The sequence below is a fragment of the Calliphora vicina genome, chromosome 1 (assembly GCF_958450345.1).
Source record: "Calliphora vicina chromosome 1, idCalVici1.1, whole genome shotgun sequence".
NCBI lineage: Eukaryota > Metazoa > Arthropoda > Insecta > Diptera > Calliphoridae > Calliphora > Calliphora vicina.
In genome coordinates, this window is record NC_088780.1 from 156,174,076 (window position 1) to 156,194,119 (window position 20,044).

Genomic DNA, 20,044 nt, shown 5'->3' on the forward strand with positions numbered 1-20,044 from the left:
TTAGGGTTTAATAATGGCAATTCCAAGTTCGTAGTTTGGTTTAAGCAAAAGAAAGTTAAACTAATACCAGGTTTATTTAAAAAAACTTGAAGATATAAAAAACCAGGTTTAAAAAAAATCTTGGAAAAATATTAAAAAAACAGGTTTAATTTGAAAATTTAAAAATCACATGTTTTTTAAAAAACCACGTTTAATTTGAAATTTAAACCTCGTTAAATTTGAAGATTTAAAAAAGCATGTTTAATTTTAAGATTTAATAAACCAATTTCAAAATATTGAAGATTTAATAAGTCAGGTTTAATTTCAAGATTTAATAAACCACGTTTGATTTGAAAATATTTAAGTTAAAACCACGTTTAATTTGAAAATATTTAAGTTAAAACCACGTTTAATTTGAAAATTTTGAAGATTTAATAAACCACGTTTAATTTGAAGATTTAATAAACCAGGTTTAATTTGAAGATTTAATAAACCAGGTTTAATTTGAAGATTTAATAAACCAGGTTTAATTTGAAGATTTAATAAACCAGGTTTAATTTGAAGATTTAATAAACCAGGTTTAATTTGAAGATTTAATAAACCAGGTTTAATTTGAAGATTTAATAAACCACGTTTAATTTGAAGATTTAATAAACCACGTTTAATTTGAAGATTTAATAAACCACGTTTAATTTGAAGATTTAATAAACCACGTTTAATTTGAAGATTTAATAAACCACGTTTAATTTGAAGATTTAATAAACCACGTTTAATTTGAAGATTTAATAAACCACGTTTAATTTGAAGATTTAATAAACCACGTTTAATTTGAAGATTTAATAAACCAAGTTTAATTTGAAGATTTAATAAACCACGTTTAATTTGAAGATTTAAAAAACCAAATTTAATTTGAATATTTTGAAGATTTAAAAAACCAAGTTTAATTTGAAGATTTAATAAACCACATTTAATTTGAAAATTTTGAAGTTTTAATAAACCACGTTTAATTTGAAAATTTTAAAGTTTTAATAAACCACGTTTAAATTGACAATTTTGAAGTTTTAATAAACCACGTTTAATTTGAAAATTTTGAAGTTTTAATAAACCACGTTTAATTTGAAAATATTTAAGATGTAATAAACCAGGTTTAATTTGAAATTTTTGAAAATTTAAAATTTTAAAGATTTAAAAAACCACGTTTAATTTGAAATTTTTGAAAATTTAAAATTTTTAAGATTTTAAAAACCGGGTTTAATTTGAAAATTTTGACGATTTAAATATCTACGATTATTTAAAAATGTTTAAGATGTAAAAACCACATTTAATTTTCTATTCAAACCTAGTTTAAATCTAGATAATCTTAAAGATTTAAAAACTACTTTTAATTTTGTATTTAAACTAGGTTTAAATAGAAAATCTTAAAGATTTAAAAACCACGTTTACGATTCTATTTAAACTAGGTTTAAATAGAAAATCTTATGCCGGGTAAATTATTATATTTTAAACATAGTTTAGGCTTAATCAAAGATAAAATTTATTTAATTTGTATGAAAAAAATATATTTAGACATTGACTAAGCCTTAACTATGTTTAAAATTTTGATAAGTTACCCAGTTTTAAAGATTTAAAAATCACATGTAATTCAAATTTAATCTAAAAGATTTCAAAAGTTTAATTTTCTAGATTTTTATAGAAAATTTTAAAGATTTACAAAACTACGTTGAATTTTCTATTTAAACTTAATTTAATTATTAAATCTTGAAAATTTATAAAACCGCATTTAGTTATAAAAAAAAACTAGAAGTTTAAAAAACATGATTAGTTCTAAAATTTGGAATTTTAAAAATCCACGTTTAATTAAAAAATCTTGAAGATTTTAAAAACTACATTTAATTATAACATAGAAAATCATAAAATTAAAGAAAATTAATATTTTGCTAACTTTTAAGTTCATTCCTATTAATTCACACTTTACTGTATTCCCATATAAGCTACAGTTAAGCAACGGTCATCTAGTATTTTGTGTAGTTTTTGCTCTATTACGAACGTGTTAATAAACCTTTTAATGAAATTCAATAAATCTTTAACAAAGATACAAAAACATATAAATATTAATCAGTGATCTGTTTTTTTGTTTTTTTTTTGTGTTAATTTTACACTCACTCCTTACCTTTCTGCAACACTTGTTAACACGCCACAATTAAACGCATATGGCTTACAAGAAACAGTGGGGCGATTAATAAAAGGTTTAAAAGGTATAGAATTTCGAATTTCGAGTACTTAACACATATTATTGAATACATAGTTTTTAGAAGAAAATAAATAAATGAAGATGTTTAGATAGAAGTTTTTGTTTGCATTAGCCTCACTGTGCATTGTTGTACAATAATAATTTTCTAAATTTTATTATCTATTTGTTGTAAGTTAAGTTGTATTTCAACTGGCACTCTTATGGATATTGCTGATGTTGCAATAATATTTCGTTGGCTGTTTTGCTTCTTTTTTTATTTGCTTTTTGCATTAAATCAGACTAAATAATAAAAATCCATAACGGTTTGTTGCATTTAACTTAAATGTAAAAAACCAAAATAGTCGTACTCGTACTTGTACCATGTGTAACAAGTTGCATGTTGGATATGCCGGCTGCCTGCCCATTACTTTTTTCTATTTTTTTCTTTTTTTAATTTATCTCTCTCTCCCTGGTTGCCCATTTTGATTTTGTTGGGCTTTTATATTATATTATTTGTTTTGTTTTATTTTATGTTTAAACAAAAAAAAAATAAGTAAAAAAGCCCCTTAATTACATGTAAGTTTTACTCTATTTGCTTGAGTTTGTTGTTTTTAAATAAAAATGGAAAGTTATTATTGAAATCATGTTCAAGATGACGATGATCTTTTACATTGATCATGATCGTAATTATGGCATTAAGATTTTAGTGAAGTTTACTCTTTTCATCCATATATTTCTTTTTTATTTTTTCTGCTTTTCTTAATGGTTGGTGGTCATGAAAAGCAAGTTATTTTTTATGGCATTGTTATTTTTGGAGAGCTGTTGTAAAGTAATTCGGCTTGTTGATGGCAATTTCATTTGGTTTTTAACTATAAATAGTTTTATTGAAATAAAATGTTTAAGTTTTGAGTTAATTTGTATTGACATGCCATTCAACAAGTTTATCTCACTTGAGTAAAGGTTTCAAAAAATAATGAAAATTTTGGGTTTTTGTAAACATAATATGTTAAGCTTCACTCAAAATTTTAGTTGTTTCTGTAGTGATATTGAAATAATTTTAACTTTTATTGGATTATAAACTAGATGAAACATTAAATAAAATGAGATTAAAATTGAAAATCTTAAAGTTTAACTAAAAACCTTAAAGGTTAAAAAAACTCGGTTTAACTCAAAACCTAAAAGAGTAATAAAACTAATGTTAACTTAAAATCTTAAAGTTTAATAAAACTCAAATAAATACTGTTTAATTGAAGAATTTTGAAGTTTGGAAAATCCACGTTTAACTCTACAATACTGAAGACTTAATAAAACCACGTTTAACTGAATCAGGCTAAACTTCAATTATAAAATCTTAAGGTTAAATTAAACCACATTTAATTGAATCAGACTAAACTTCAATTAGAAAATTTTAAGGTTAAATTAGACCACATTTAACTGAATCAGGCTAAACTTCAATTATAAAATCTTAAGGTTAAATTAAACCACATTTAACTGAATCAAAATCTTAAGGTTAAATTAAACCACATTTAACTGAATTTGGCTAAACCTCAATTATAAAATCGTAAGGTTAAATTAAATTAAACGTTTAACTGAATCAGGCTAAACTATAATTAGAAAATCTTAAGGTTAAATTAAACCCCGTTTAACTGAATCAGGCTAAACTTTAATTAGAAAATCTTAAGGTTAAATTAAACCACGTTTAACTGAATCAGGCTAAACTTCAATTATAAAATCTTAAGGTTAAATTAAACCACATTTAACTGAATCAGGCTAAACTTCAATTATAAAATCGTAAGGTTAAATTAAACCCCGTTTAACTGAATCAGGCTAAACTTCAATTAGAAAATCTTAAGGTTAAATTAAACCACGTTTAACTGAATCAGGCTAAACTTCAATTATAAAATCTTAAGGTTAAATTAAACCACATTTAACTGAATCAAAATCTTAAGGTTAAATTAAACCACATTTAACTGAATCAGGTTAAACCTCAATTATAAAATCGTAAGGTTAAATTAAACCCCGTTTAACTGAATCAGTCTAAACTTTAATTAGAAAATCTTAAGGTTAAATTAAACCCCGTTTAACTGAATCAGGCTAAACTTTAATTAGAAAATCTTAAGGTTAAATTAAACCACGTTTAACTGAATCAGGCTAAACTTCAATTATAAAATCTTAAGGTTAAATTAAACCACATTTAACTGAATCAGGCTAAACTTCAATTATAAAATCTTAAGGTTAAATTAAACCACATTTAACTGAATTTGGCTAAACCACAATTATAAAATCGTAATGTTAAATTAAACCCCGTTTAACTGAATTAGGCTAAACTTTAATTAGAAAATCTTAAGGTTAAATTAAACAACGTTTAACTGAATCAGGCTAAACTTCAATTAGAAAATATTAAGGTTAAATTAAACCACATTTAACTGAATCAAAATCTTAAGGTTAAATTAAACCACATTTAACTGAATCAGGCTAAACCTCAATTATAAAATCGTAAGGTTAAATTAAACCCCGTTTAACTGAATCAAGCTAAACTTTAATTAGAAAATCTTAAGCTTAAATTAAACCCCGTTTAACTGAATTAGGCTAAATCACATTTTACTGAATCAGGCTAAACTAAATTAGAAAATTTTAAGGTTATATTAAACCACGTTTAACTGAATCAGGCTAAACTTCAATTATAAAATCTTAAGGTTAAATTAAACCACATTTAACTGAATCAAAATCTTAAGCTTAAATTAAACCACATTTAACTGAATCAGGCTAAACCTCAATTATAAAAGGTTAAATTAAACCCCGTTTAACTGAATCAGGCTAAACTTTAATTAGAAAATCTTAAGGTTAAATAACATCACATTTAATTGAAATAGCCTAAACTTTAATTAGAAAAACTTAAACTTAAACAAAACCACGTTTATTTGAAAGAGCCTAAACTTTAATTAGAAAATCTTAAGTTTAAATAAAACCACGTTTAATTGAGAAATAGCCTAAATTTAAATTAGAAAATCTTAAAGTTAAATTAAACCACGTTTAATTGAAAGAGCTTAAACTTTAATTAGAAAATCTCCAAGATCAATTAAACCACGTGCAATTGAAAGAGCCTTAAAATTGCGTTCTATTTCGATCTAAACAAATAGTAGTCGGCAGGTGCACGGTCCACAATATAAAGCGGCTGAGGCAAAACTTCCCAGCCGCTTTATTCTAAATACTTTTTTAACATTAATTGCACAATGTGGCACAGACAAATCAGTTGCCTTCGGTACAGTTTCCCTGTGATGATCTGGTCAGATTTCAGCAGCTCATTATAGATAGGACCCTTTTCCTCCACCAAATACAGAGAATTACCTTAGAGCCATGGATATCTGGCTTTGGTGTCGATTCGGTTGGTTGGCCGGGCTTCCCATACGATCTCTTATGCTTCGGGTTATTGCAGTAGATTCATTTTTCATCGCAGGTAATGATTCGCTGCAAAACTGATTTTCTTTCATAGCATTTATCGTGTTTCAACGTGACTCGGCTTTAATTCATACGGCACCTAATATCCTTGCTTTTGGATAAATCCTGCTACTCGCAAATGTTTCGAAATTGCTTCTTGAGTAGTACCCAATGATTTCGCAATTTCATGTTTAGTTTGACAACAATCCTCATGGAGTAATGCCTCAAATTCTCGGTCTACACACTTCCCTGTCAAAATCACCACATCAGAACCACACAAACCATATATCGCACGTCGAAACCGATGAAACACATTCACCATAAGCTTTGGTAATTTTCGAAGCAAAAACAACTTTGTTGTTTACACTAGAATGTTCAAAAACTAAGAGAGAATAAATGACAGATATCTAACCTTCAAAATGACATATAAATTATATCTATTGTAAATTCCGCATTTTTAAGTCATACAGCCAATAGAAAACCTTAAAATTTACAAAAGCAGAAACAAAACCTCGTTTAGTTGGAAAATCTTAAGAATTACAAACCACGTTTAATTAATCATAAGATTTACAAATTCTAGTTTAGTTAGAAAATCTTCAGTCATTTAAACTTATTTAAACTTTAGATATAAAAAACTGATTTAATTAGAATATTTTATAAAACCTCATTAAATGATCTTAATATTTAAAAAACCTCATTTTATTCTAAAATCTTGAAAATTTACAAAACCACGCACGATACAAAAATACGTTCATATAGAAAATTTGTAAAATTAGGTTGAAATTTCAAACTTGATTCATGATTCATTCGCTTATCATTCAAATATTCATTCTTTACATGACCCGGATCTAACACTTTTACTTTTTTTTACAAAATCTATTTTCCAATTACTTAAATATTTCAACAAGTACAATTAAATAGCTGCTGCAGTCATATTGACATTTACAAGAACAATTTCCAACAACATAACACACCGGACGGTCTCATGCCTTTTGTCTACAGATTTGTAAAAGATAAAAGTTCAAGAAACTATTCTGTATGCAAGTGACATTGTTTTCATAATTTATGTTTAACACATGACTATAACCAAAAGAGAAATAACAACAACAACAATAAAATGAGAAACTTGTTAAACATCAACAAATCTGAAAATCTTTAAAGCTAAAACCAAACAACATGCTGCATTCTGTGACAGTAAAAATAACATAACAATAAAACAAGTTAAAACTATTTCAAACACACACATATATACATTCAGATTTAAAGAAAAAAAATGTTTACAATAAAATGGAAATAAAAGTTGTGATAAAAGTATTATGCCGCTAAACAATAACATTATCAATTTTATTTAAAAACAAGTAAGAGTGCTATATTCGGCTATGCCGAATCTTATATACCCTTCACCTTTGTTGTGGATGCATTATTATTTTTTATAATTAGTATATATGTATGTACATTGCCCACTTTCAGCGTACAGCACCCTAAATTTATCAAGAACACAAAAAACAACAACAACGCCAAACGAAACAAAACACCAAAAGAAAAAACAAAATACGCAAGGCAATGAAACCAACACACATCCAAACATACGTTTAATTGTATAAAAAACAACAACAACGCCAAAAGAAACAAAATACGCAAAGCATGCACATTCAAACATACGATTTGTTGATTTTTTGTCAAAAAAACCAACACACAACCAAACAAACGTTTAGTTGTATAAAAAACAACAACAACGCCAAAAGAAACAAAACACAAAAAAAAAACAAAATACGCAAAGCATGCACATCCAAAAACATACGTTTTGTTGCTTTTTTGTCAAAAAAACCAACACACAACCAAACAAACGTTTAGTTGTATAAAAAACAACAACAACGCCAAAAGAAACAAAAAAAAAACCAAATACACAAAGCTTGCACACCCAAGCATACGTTTTGTTGTTTTTTTGTCAAAGCATGCAATACATTGTGTTTTTTGATGAAATTTTCAGAGGTTGTCTCGGATTTTTGCTCATATCTCCGTTATTTATGGACGGATTTTGCTGATTTTAAATAGCAAAATTCTCGAAAGTATGTCTGACAGAATTGTTGAAGATTTGGATCCCGGAGATATCTGGGGCCTTCAGAAAATTGATTTCAACAGACAGACAGACAGACGGACAGACAGACAGACAGACAGACAGACAGACAGACAGACAGACAGACAGACAGACAGACAGACAGACAGACAGACAGACAGACAGACAGACAGACAGACAGACAGACAGACAGACAGACAGACAGACAGACAGACAGACAGACAGACAGACAGACAGACAGACAGACAGACAGACAGACAGACAGACAGACAGACAGACAGACAGACAGACAGACAGACAGACAGACAGACAGACAGACAGACAGACAGACAGACAGACAGACAGACAGACAGACAGACAGACAGACAGACAGACAGACAGACAGACAGACAGACAGACAGACAGACAGACAGACAGACAGACAGACAGACAGACAGACAGACAGACAGACAGACAGACAGACAGACAGACAGACAGACAGACAGACAGACAGACAGACAGACAGACGGACATGGCTTAATCGACTCCGCTATCTATAAGGATCCAGAATATATATACTTTATAGGGTCGGAAATGAAAAATGTAGAAATTACAAACGGAATGACAAACTTATATATACCCTTCTCACGAAGCTGAAGGGTATAAAAATAAGAAGAAACAATTCTGTTTAAACTAATCAATAACAACACTTATATGTAAGTGACAACCACAACAAATAATAAAGAAGAAGAATCCAAATATTATATGTAAAATGCTTCAACATTTAATTAAAGATTTGCCCTTTAACCAACCAACTCAACATTTGCAGCCAGCCAGCATGAGGAAAAACAAAAGACTCCGGCAACAAGCTTGATAAGAGAAATTTCACATACAAACCTCCTCCCTCCTCCCTACACAGACACTTTTGCATTTTGCCTTGAATGTTGATATGTATATAGTATAATAGGTTGGCCCTCATTTTGAAGTTTTTGGATTTTCGGTGTTCTCTGTCATATTAAAACTAAATAATACAATTTAAGCAAAACCGTTTAATTTGAAGTGTCGAGTTTTAGGTGAAAATATTTTAAAAATTAAATGTAAAAAAAAGATGTTGAGAAATACATATAAAAAAAACAGTTTTTCTGACATCGCACAGTGGGGCAAAATCTAAGTTTTTTGGAAATAAATCTGGCATTTCTAAACGGCTGTTCCGATCGGGCTAAAATTTGACGTTTTAAGTTATTTCAATGGACCCTACAAACGCTCCAAAGGCGGCGCTATGGACACCTTCGACATGTAACATTTTTAAACACATGCCATTTTTCTGTTTCCCGTCCGATTTCAAAGATTTTATATTTTTGGAAAACGCTCGGCTAGGTCTTGAAAAATGTGCTTGCGTGTGCTATTTATCTCTTATAATTTCCGAGTTATAGGCATTTCAAAATTGAAATTTTAAAATTTTGCAATACCTTGGTCCGCTTTTTTAAAAATATAGGTCGTACTTTTGGTCCGAATGGACTCAAATTTTCTCTGTTAGTTAGACAACTAAATTACCAATTATACATACAAAATTTCAGATTAATATCTATTATGGATCCAAAAGTAAATGATTTTTAATTAAAAAATTAAAAAAATAGTAGATTTTTGCTTTTTTTTTGGCGAAAATGAGACTTAACTCTTTTTTTATTTAAATTAAATGTTCTTTAAGAACATATAACAGTTTTATGTTTTTCTGTAAGGTATCTTTATGGAGAACATTGTTGTATAAACAAATTGTCTCACTTTTCGAATATGTAGTACTTACGCCCTTCAGAATTTGACCTATTTTTTTATGAAAATTTCCACTTTGGGCCACATGTTCTAAAATCCCAAAGCTGGGATCAGAAAACGGAATGCAGCTTTGGAAACCTAGATGTATTCTCTATTTATCCCCAAATCATTTTCCCAGCCCCGAAGGAAATGTGAACCCTATGAGCAAAATTGTAAAAAAAATACCATTTTTGGGATTTAGGAATTGCGTGATTCTCTTTTACCTTTTTACAAGTTTTTTTACACCGTATTATTAAGAATGACAAATTTAAAAAACTTTAAAAATGTCATTGAGTTTTGTTAATAAATAAAGATTTTATTACATATTACATATTTATTGAGTTTTAAAAACTAAAATTTTTATAAAAATTTTAATAGGATTCCAAATATTAGGAACAATTTGATCCACATTTATTTCGAAATAATTTGTTTTGTTTATATAAGTTAATTTTTGGTGTTACAATACAAGTCAATATCTCAATTATTAATACCAAAGTATATCAAGTAGTCCAACTCTTTGACAACAGTACCTAACTCTATACATGTGTTAGTAAAAAAGTACCTAACTCTAAACATGTGTGAGTAACAAAAATACACATGTGTTGGTAACTTTTAAATTTTCTACAGGCAACAGAGTTTTATAAATATGTTCTAAATTTGAATTTGTATGAATTTTTAATACCAAAAATTGTAACTCTGTCCTATAGTTTAAATTCTACAATAACAAAAAATTACATGTCTGAATTTCCAAAAATATTTTTCTTGATTTGTGCAAAATATAAACTTTTTAACAATGAAAGTGTGCTAAAAGTGTTAAAAAAAATATTTTATCAAAAATTAAAAGTTAAAATTTCAAGACATTTCATTTGTTTACATTTCTCTGAGCTCACACGGTACCCGATATGTGAGAGAGTAATTTGAAAAAATTGAAAGTTGGACTACTTGGTATACTTTGATTAATACTATAAAATTTTCCAAAACTCTTTGAGAAAAATTAAAAAAAATAATTTTCAGTTTCAAATTTAAATATGAATTTCTCATACTCATTTCAAAATTTTTAATTTAATTATTTTTGAGATAAAAACAATGTTCTTAAGTATTAATTTGGAGTTTAGTATTGGATGTATGACTTAAAAATACGGAATTTACAATAGATGGCGCATCTTTTGAATGCGGTTTTTGTTTTTAATAACTTATATGTTATTTGAGGAGCCGCAAAACAAAAGTTACTTTTTTGAAAATTTAAAAATTTTGGGAAATTGATTTTTTCTGAAGATTTCAACCCAAATATTATAAAAATATCAACAAAAAAAATTTGTAAAACATTTGAGGAATTACTCCTTGAATATTATTGTAAAACTCAATAGCAGTTTAAAAGATCATTGAGAGCTACTCAAGCAGCAATTTCCAAACGTTTGGGAGCAGCAGGATTCATCAAAAAGCAGATAAATTTGGTACCATACGAATTGAAGCCGAGAGACCTTGAAAGACGATTTTACATGTCCGAAATGATGCTTGAACGCTATAAAATAATATAGATTTAGCACCGAATCATTATTTGCGATGAAAAATGGATCTCTTGCGATAACTCGAAGCATAAGAGGTTGTATGTGAAGCCCGGCCAACCAGCCGAATCGACAGCAAAGCCAAATATCCTTGGTGGGAAGAAAAGTGTTCTATCTTGTAACCTGCAGTTACAAAAGTCAATCCATCAACTTATAATTAATATTAATACAATATATATTATTATATTTGGGGGATTCAAACTGTCTACTATTAGGTCGTATTGTCATAATGTCATAAAATATTTTTTTAGTTTAAATAAATTTTTGTTGGGTTTCAAACAAAAAAGTTATAAACTATTAAGACTTTTAGAACTATGTTTATTGGTTTGTCATAAAATAACACTTTTTTTGTTTGCAGCACAACAAGAATTTGTTTAAACTAAAAAAATATTTTACGACATTATGACAATACGACCTAATAGCAGACCGTTTGAATCCCCCAATTGTTTTTAATAATTCCCAAAGAAAAAAAATAATAAGGAAGGCTAGAATCGAACGCCCGATCTACTTATATTTTGCTCCCGGGTAACAAAGTATAAGTAGTGGAGGACATAGTTCATACTTCGTAATACAACCGTAGTTAAAATCCGTAGTTAGACGACCGAGAGCCGAAGCATTTATATCGTTGTATGTTACTCGTTAGCTAGTATTAGCTAATAAGTTGTAGTTATCCGATGAGAGCAGAAGAATTTATCCCTCTTATTGCATCCATTACCCATAATTAATCGTTAGACGATCGAGAGCCGAAGCATTAATCTCGTCAGATTGTACTCAGTAGCCAGTTCAAACTTATAGTGACTACATTTACTTAATAATAAGTCGTTGGCCGACAGAGATCTTAAGCCTCGAATCCTCTATTAGAAGATTTGCCCATTAACAAATATATTCCAAAGATACGGCTCTGTGGTAAAGAAGATTTCAAGGAAAGTAGACCTTTGAAGAACATTGAAGCATACCCCGGATAGAAATTAAAACTGGATCACAATATATTATGAGCTGCTGAAATCTGACCAGACCAACACAGGAAACCTGTACCGCACGCAATTGATTCACTGAATATGAACGCTTCCAGAGAATATGAACGCTTCACTTTGGAATAGAGAATCCTTGACATCATCGAAAATCTAAACAAATCTGCAAAATAAGGTTCTCCCTAATACACAGTAGTATGAATTTTCATAACAAAAATCATTCATAAATTCTTAGAGTTAAAAACAAACATTTCAAATTTAGTACTATTTTTAGTACTAAATCACCACAAAATTTAGTACCAAGAGTTAAAAAGCAATAAATGTTGCTCTCTTTCTTATAATTTTGCACAAAAACTGGTTGCTTTAAGCTCATGAGAGCTTCAACATTTCAACACCTGCCATGGCAAATACTCAAACAAATCATGGCTTAAACAAAAAGCGAGTTAAGAAAAACCCACTGAGAGAGCAGCACAAAGAAGTTTTAAGCGTTTAACTCTGGTTGCATGTTTGGTTGCTCCAAATGATGCTTTTTTTCTTGGGGATTTTTATGTTAAAGTTTAGTTGTAGAGCGACTGTTGGCCAAGTTAAAACGTTGATTTTACTTTAAGCGCTTGAGTTTTATACGTTACATCGTCGTCGTCGTCTTTGGTCTTTGTCTTAATTTAGACAAGTTTGTGTGAGTGTATATTTGTAACTCGGTTTTATTTAAAAGACTAGTTTGTCTGCATTTTTGCTGTTGAAAGAAGAAGAATATAAAAAAAATAATAAGCAACTTTCGTGGCGCGTCTGCTTCTCGGTAATAGAAATTATATACAAAACAACATTTTTTCTTGAAATCTTCTTCTATAAATAAAATATCATTAAAGTGTTAAACAAAAATAAATAAATTTTAAATTTATTTTAATTTGAAAAAAAAATATATCTAAAAAATAATATTATGCTGTTAAAAAAATATCTCTAATTTTATATTTTATCATTATTTCAAAGTCATTTTAAAAAAGAAAAAAAAAACAATCTATGAGAGTGTATACTTGAAAAGAATTTCAAAAAAAAAGTTATTTATAAAAACAAATTATTATTTAATTTATTTTATAGCTTAAGCAACAACTACAACTTAAAACAAACGAAACATTTTCAAGGTGAGTTTAAGAATAAAACAAAAAATAAACTTTAAAAAATGTATCTTTCATACAAAACAGCACCTTCTAAAACTAGTTCTTTTTAACCATAATTTATAACAAATTAATGTGAAACCGAATGAAAAAAAAAATTGGTAACAAAATTGCACTGACTGGCATTTTGAGCTGAACAAATTTTAACATTATATTGGTCTATTGATTGAACATATGAATATGAGTCAAAAGCTGGTTTGTTTTTTTAGATACAAAAAGAAACAGAATAATTCAATAAATAACAAATAAATGTTGCGGTTAATAAAATGATCATACAAAATATATATGTATGTATATGTACATAAATAAAAATATATAAAAATATACTTTAATATGTTATACTTGTAAGTAAGGTTTCTAATTTTAAATGTATTTTGCAATTAGTGAAAAATGCAGAAAACCAGCCTTTAGAGGAAATTCCCAATGAATTGAATTAGATATATAAAACTGAACAACATTTTAAAATATCGTCATTCATCCCGATATTTCGTTACAAAAGTTATTAAATTTCTATTTATAAAACACACACTATTAACTTATCTAAACAAAAAAAAAATAGTTCAGAATAAATGTAGATGAAATTGTTCCTAATATTTGCAATCCTATTGAAATTTTGATACAAATTTTTGTTTTAGAATCTCAATAAATGAGGGTATTCATTTAAAAAAAATGGAAAATAACACTCTGATTTTTTACACTTTTACACAATAAATACAAGAAAAAAATTCTAAAAAAAAAGTTATATTTTGTGTAAAAAAAATCAGAGTGTAATTTTCCTTTTTTTGAAATGAATACCCTTAATATGTAATAAAATCTTTATTTATTAACAAAACTTTGTGAAACTTTCAACGTTTTTTTAAATTTGTCATTCTAAATAACAAATTGTGAAAAAAACTTGTCTAAGGCCCTAATTTTGTAAATCACGTCACCAAAGTGATATTTATATGGAAAACAAAAACAAAATTTCAAAAATTTGTTTTTGTTTTATATACAAAATTTTCAAATTATGAAAGGTAAACCAACGCTTGAATTTTGGTGCGTTTGTTCTGTTAAGAATTTGTATATAAAACAAAAACAAATTTTTAAAATTTTTGAAATTTTGTTTTTGTTTTCCATATAAATATCACTTTGTGACGTGATTTACAAAATTAGGGCCTAAATGTCAAAGGAAATCCCTAAATATTGAAACGAATATCCCAAAAATGGTAATTTTTACAATTTTACCCATAGGGTTCACATTTCCTTCGGGGCTGGGAAAATACCTTGGGGATAAATAGGGAACACATCAAGGTATCCAAATCTGCTTTCCGTGTTCGGATCCCTGCTTTGGAATTTTATAACACGTGGCCCAAAGTTGAAATGTTTATAAAAAAAATAGGTCAAATTCCGGAGGGCGTAGCTACGAAATATTAAAAAAATTAGCCATGTTTTTTTATACCATATTGTTCTCCGTAAAGATACCTTACAGAAAAAAACATAAAATTGTTATATGTTCTTAAAGACATTTTTTTTCTAAAAAGTCATCTTTTCGCCCAAAAAAACAGCAAAAATCTATTATTTTTTGAATTTTTAAATTGAAAATAGTTTGTTTTTGAATCCATAATGGATATTTCTCTGAAATCTTTTGTATATTATTGGTAATTTAGTTGTCTAACTATCAAAAGAAATACGAGTCCATTCGGGCCAAAATTACCACCTATATTTTTAAAAAAAGCGTACCAATGTATAGCATAATTTTAAAATTTCAATTTTTAAATGCCTATAACTCGAAAATTATTAAAGATAAATAGCAATGCAATCAAAAAATGGCACGTGTTTAAAAAATTTACTTGTCGAAAGTACCGTACTTTAAGCCCCTGAAGCATTTGTGGGGTCCATTTTAATAACTTAAACTCTAATAGTCCTTCGGACGAGCCGTTTGGAAATGCCAGATTTATTTCCAAAAAATTTTGATTCTGCTCCACTGTGCGTTGTCATGATGAAATATTATTTTCGGCCAATGCTCGCTTCAAGCGAATCAACTGCATTCAGTACAGGTTATCTGTGATGGTCAGATTTCAGCAGCTCATAATAGATAGGATCCATTTGCTCCCACCAAATACAAAGAATTTCCATAGTGCCAGGGATATTTGGCTTTGGTGTCGATTCGGCAGGTTGGCCAGGCATCACGTACGATATTTTACTCTATGGATCCATTTTTCACCTCAAGTAATGATAATAATTATTTTTTATAGCGTTCATTTTGGGACATGCAAAATCGTCTTTCAAGGTCTCTCTTTATGAACAGCTGTTATCTAAAAATTCTACGATTTCTCAAAAAATAGTTCTTGCAATAAAATGTAAAACAATATAACATAACCCTCATCTGTTCAAACCGAATTAAAAACGAATTAGATTATTCAATCAATATTGAAAAAGAAAATCCTAAACATTTAAAATCAAATGCTGAAAGTCGTTTTAAGCTGGAATTATTTGAAGCAAGTAGCAATCGGAGAAAAACTTTAGATTGTCTTTATAATGCTTTAATAATGATAAAGCCACTACCTGTTTAAAGCGAAAGAGTTTTCTCTGTGTCTGGAAACTTTGCCACTAAAATAAGAAATCGTCAAATGACTTACTGAATGCATTTTGAAAACTCAATTTTTTAAAAAAAAAATGGTTCTATGACGAACATATAACATTATTTATATGAAATACCGCTATTATTTCACAATCATTCACAATTTATAAAATTGACACTTAATTGCTCTTTTGCTCTATTACAAGGACTAGAGCTCTACTACATCATGAATACCATATTTAATTAATATTTAATTTTATAGTAACAAATGATCTCCAAATATTTTATCCAAAATTTTTTTTTGTTTTATGTTAGTAGAATTGAATTGTAATGTATTGTTTTTCATTTTCTTTTAATAAAATGAAACAATTTTGTAAAATAATATTCTCTTTCACTTACTTTTCTAGTTGAAAAGAAGTTCCCGGGATTCCCGGGAATCCCTGGATATGAAATTTTAACATTCCCGTTTCCCGGGAAATAAAAATATCCGGGAAACCCCAAACCCTAGCTACAATCCATATAATTTCCAATTTCCTTGCTTCTGGATGAATCCTACTATTCGCAAACGTTTTTTGATTGCTAATTTTGTAAGCTCTTGTTGAGTTTTAAAACAATATTTATGGAGTAATGCTTCAATTCTTGGTCTTCAAAGTTTTTTGTTTGGCTTGAGCGATCTTTGCCTTCCGTGTCAAAATCAACACTTTTGAACAGCACAAACCATCTGCGCAAGTTGAAACCAATGGAACACATTCACCATAAGCTTTGGTGAGCAATCTTTGTGCTTCAGCGTCACTTTTTTCGAATTAAAGAAGTAAAGCAAAACTTCCCACATAAACTGTTCATTGATACAAAATTTCACATTTTCGTAGCAAGAAAAAACTTTGTTGTTTACACTGTTATGTTCAATAACTACTTGAGTCAGTGATTGAGAATAATTGCCAGATATGTATTCTTCAAAATGACATATAAGTTATTAAAAACAAAAAACCGCATTCAAAAGATACGCCATCTATTGTAAATCCCGCATATTCAATCAAAATTGAAATTCCACTCTGCAGGTTGATAGGTCGGCTCTACGAAGACTTGGATCCGATTAAGTTCTTATTACTTGTCATACTATCTGGTTTGGACGTTGTTGCAGTCTGAATTTATATTTCAGAAAAAATTCTTTCTTTAACTAGTGGTACTTTCAGGTCTTTGTGAATATTTTCATTTCTTGACGCTCCAATCATAGTCATAAGAATCTTGTATAAGATCAATACTATTTTTACTTGCTGTACCCCATAATTCAGTGCCTGGGCATACGACACTGAATTATGCTTTTAAGACCGTCTTGTACAGGATTGCGAGTACTTTACATTCTAGGTTCAGTTTTGATTGGTTTTTAATTAATCAGTGCAGGTTGTAGGCTTTAAATATCATGTGAAGTTTCTTGGCTTCTATGTGCCCTCTCCAAGATAAACGACTATCTAAGTGAATACCAAGGTACGTAAAGTGACGTTGTTGAGAGTAACGGATCAACAATCGGGGTGATTGAAGCACTGTTTTCAATGAGAATGTAATGTGTCTGCTTTTCAACTTGTTAACTCGGTTTCTCTTTGTAGTTTTTATGCTCTTTGGTTTAATACTATGAACCATCTCTTAGACTGGTCAACTTTACTACTGGTGTTAAGCCGCCTTAAAATTAACAATTTACCCTGAAGATGCTTCATAAAAAAACTGAAGTCAAGCTCAATTAACCCTCTAACTGGCAAGGCTGCCTTTAGGCGGGTATGTTAAATGTATGTTAAAAATAAGTTGGCAACCCTTGTTGAACAAAGTGTTTTTTCTGTGAGCTCTCTGCATATAATTTTTTAAAATATATTTAATTGAGTATTTATTAAAAAATATAACTGATAAACAGTCTAACAATCAATCTAAAAATAATAACTCAATATTTAATGAAGTATGAATAATTCAACTCGTAGAAGTGTGAAAATAAATAAATTATTTTGTGCACAATGCAAATTAGAAGTAAATGAAGAAAAGGAAAACAATATTGCATGCGATAAATGTGATAAACTATACCATGCTCAGTGTTCTAAATTGGATAAGCGCCAATACGAGCGATTGGTCGAAAATGAGAGTGAGGAGTTCATATGTCATTTATGCGAAGGAGCAGAGAATGGAACAATTAAAGAAGAATTGACATTTATCAAAAATAAGTTAAATCAGCTGGATCAACTTTCATCTATAAAAGATTCGATTACTTTTTTATCGAAGCAGTATGATGATGTTTTGAAAACAATGGTTGATAACAAAAAGAAATTGGATGAAGTTAAAAAAGAAAATGTTTATTTACGAGAAGAAGTAACAAATTTAAAAATGTCTATGAAATATTTAAACGATGAAAGGGTTAGAAACCATTGCATTGTAATGGGATTAAAACCAGATGAAAACATTTCTGCTGCTGAAGCTGTTATTAATATATCTAAAGATATTGGTGTTGAACTGACAGCAGACAACATTGAAGATGCTTATTTTTTAAAAAATCGAGGCAAAAAATCACTAAATAAAAATATCGTTGTAAAATTTAATGAAAAATCTTCAAAAAATAAATTAATGGCTGCAAAATCGAAATTGAAAGAAAATGAAACTACAGAGAGAGTAATTATAAATAACTTGCTTAGTAAAGAGACCATGGCATTGCTAAATTATGCAAAAACATTAAAAACTGTTGGTTACAAATTTGTTTTTCCCAACCACGGTCGAATTTTTGTAAAAAAGAGTGAGATATCCCGACCCCGTGTACTGAGGAATGAAAATGACGTGGACAGCCTTTTGCTGGAAGCTAGTTCCAGTAAACCGAGGATCCGCAGATCGGTCAACAGTGGTATTGTATCCCAAGTAGAGAGCAGCGAAGATGAAGGTCAATCTAATTTTATGTCACCAGTTCAGCACTGATAAATTTATAAAGCTGTAATATGTTATATATATTTTAAAAATATTTTTTATATGAATCAAAATCAATACTTTACAAATATTTTTTCCTTTGAAACATTTTTGAATAATATAAATTATAATTATATGAACATTTTTTCAATTAATTTAAGAAGCATTTCTTCACTTAAGAAATTTAATAATTTTAAAACTTTTTTAGCAAAACTACCAAAACTACCTGATATTCTTGCAATTCAAGAAACTTGGTTTGACGCAAAATGTTCGCAAATGTATAAAATACCTCATTACAACTCTGTACACTGTTGCAGAGGAGATGGGTATGGAGGAACATCCATCTACATAAGTAAAGAATATCAATATGCAGTAAATTGTTGCGAAAGTGATCGTTATGTAGAAATTATTCAGTTAACATTCAACAATTTTAAAGTAAATGGAAAGCCTTTTGAATTTATGTCATTTTATCGTTCTCAAAAATGTAGCGTGAGAGATTTTGTGGAAATTTTGGAAAATAAAATAAGTAATTTTGCAAGTAACTCATCCATTGTAGTAGGAGATTCAAACATTGATTTACTAAGTACTGTACAGGGTTGTGAGATCATTAACTTATTTCAGTGCTATGGACTTAAATCTTGTCATATGATGGTTACAAGACCGAGTAGTGGCACATGCATTGATCATGTGTTCAGTAACGTGGATGAAAAAGTTGCTATAGATTATGTAGAATGTGATTTGTCAGACCACAATCTAGTTTGCTGCAAATTAAAATGTCAAATAAATCAGAAAATATTTTCGAGTAAAATAAAATACCACTGCAATTATGAAAATGTTAAACAATATTTGAACCAAAACATAGAACATATTTATGAAGTTGATTCTCCATCGGATATTGCTTCAAACTTAATTAATATTATAAACAATGCTGTTACCGCTGGCACTTCAGAAATCAGGACAAATAAACTAATAAAATGTGATCTGGCTCCATGGATAAATGATAATTTATGGAATTTAATGGAAATTAAAAAGAAACTGTTAAAACTTAGAAGAAATAAAAGAAATGATACAGGTATAGCTGATAGATTAAAGAGAATTAGTAAAGTAATAAGAAGAGCTACAAGGGAATCTATGAATTTCTATTATGAAAATAATTTATTAAGATTTGGGGGTGATGCAAAGAGTTGCTGGAGGTTTTTAAATAATGTTATGGGTCGATCTAATGATAGAGTGGTCAGCATAGTTGATAGCAGGGGTTTAAGTGTAGATGACAATAAATTGAAATGTACTCTTTTAAATGAATACTTTGTAAATTCGGTTAATTTGTTAAAAC

General features: G+C 28.7%; 2 protein-coding genes across 2 annotated transcripts in view; one reads left to right on the plus strand and one right to left on the minus strand.

The window, feature by feature from the left end:
* The window catches only part of Acph-1 (Acid phosphatase 1), a 213,101-nt gene that overhangs the window by 125,471 nt on the left and 67,586 nt on the right, over positions 1-20,044 (minus strand). The window lies entirely within an intron of this gene.
* LOC135964198 (protein artichoke) overlaps positions 12,738-20,044 on the plus strand; it is a 59,856-nt gene continuing 52,549 nt past the window's right edge. Inside the window, exons 1-2 of the mRNA XM_065516346.1 lie at positions 12,738-12,844; positions 13,144-13,187. The gene's annotated coding sequence lies outside the window, so the exon portion shown is untranslated. The remainder of the gene's footprint in view (positions 12,845-13,143; positions 13,188-20,044) is intronic.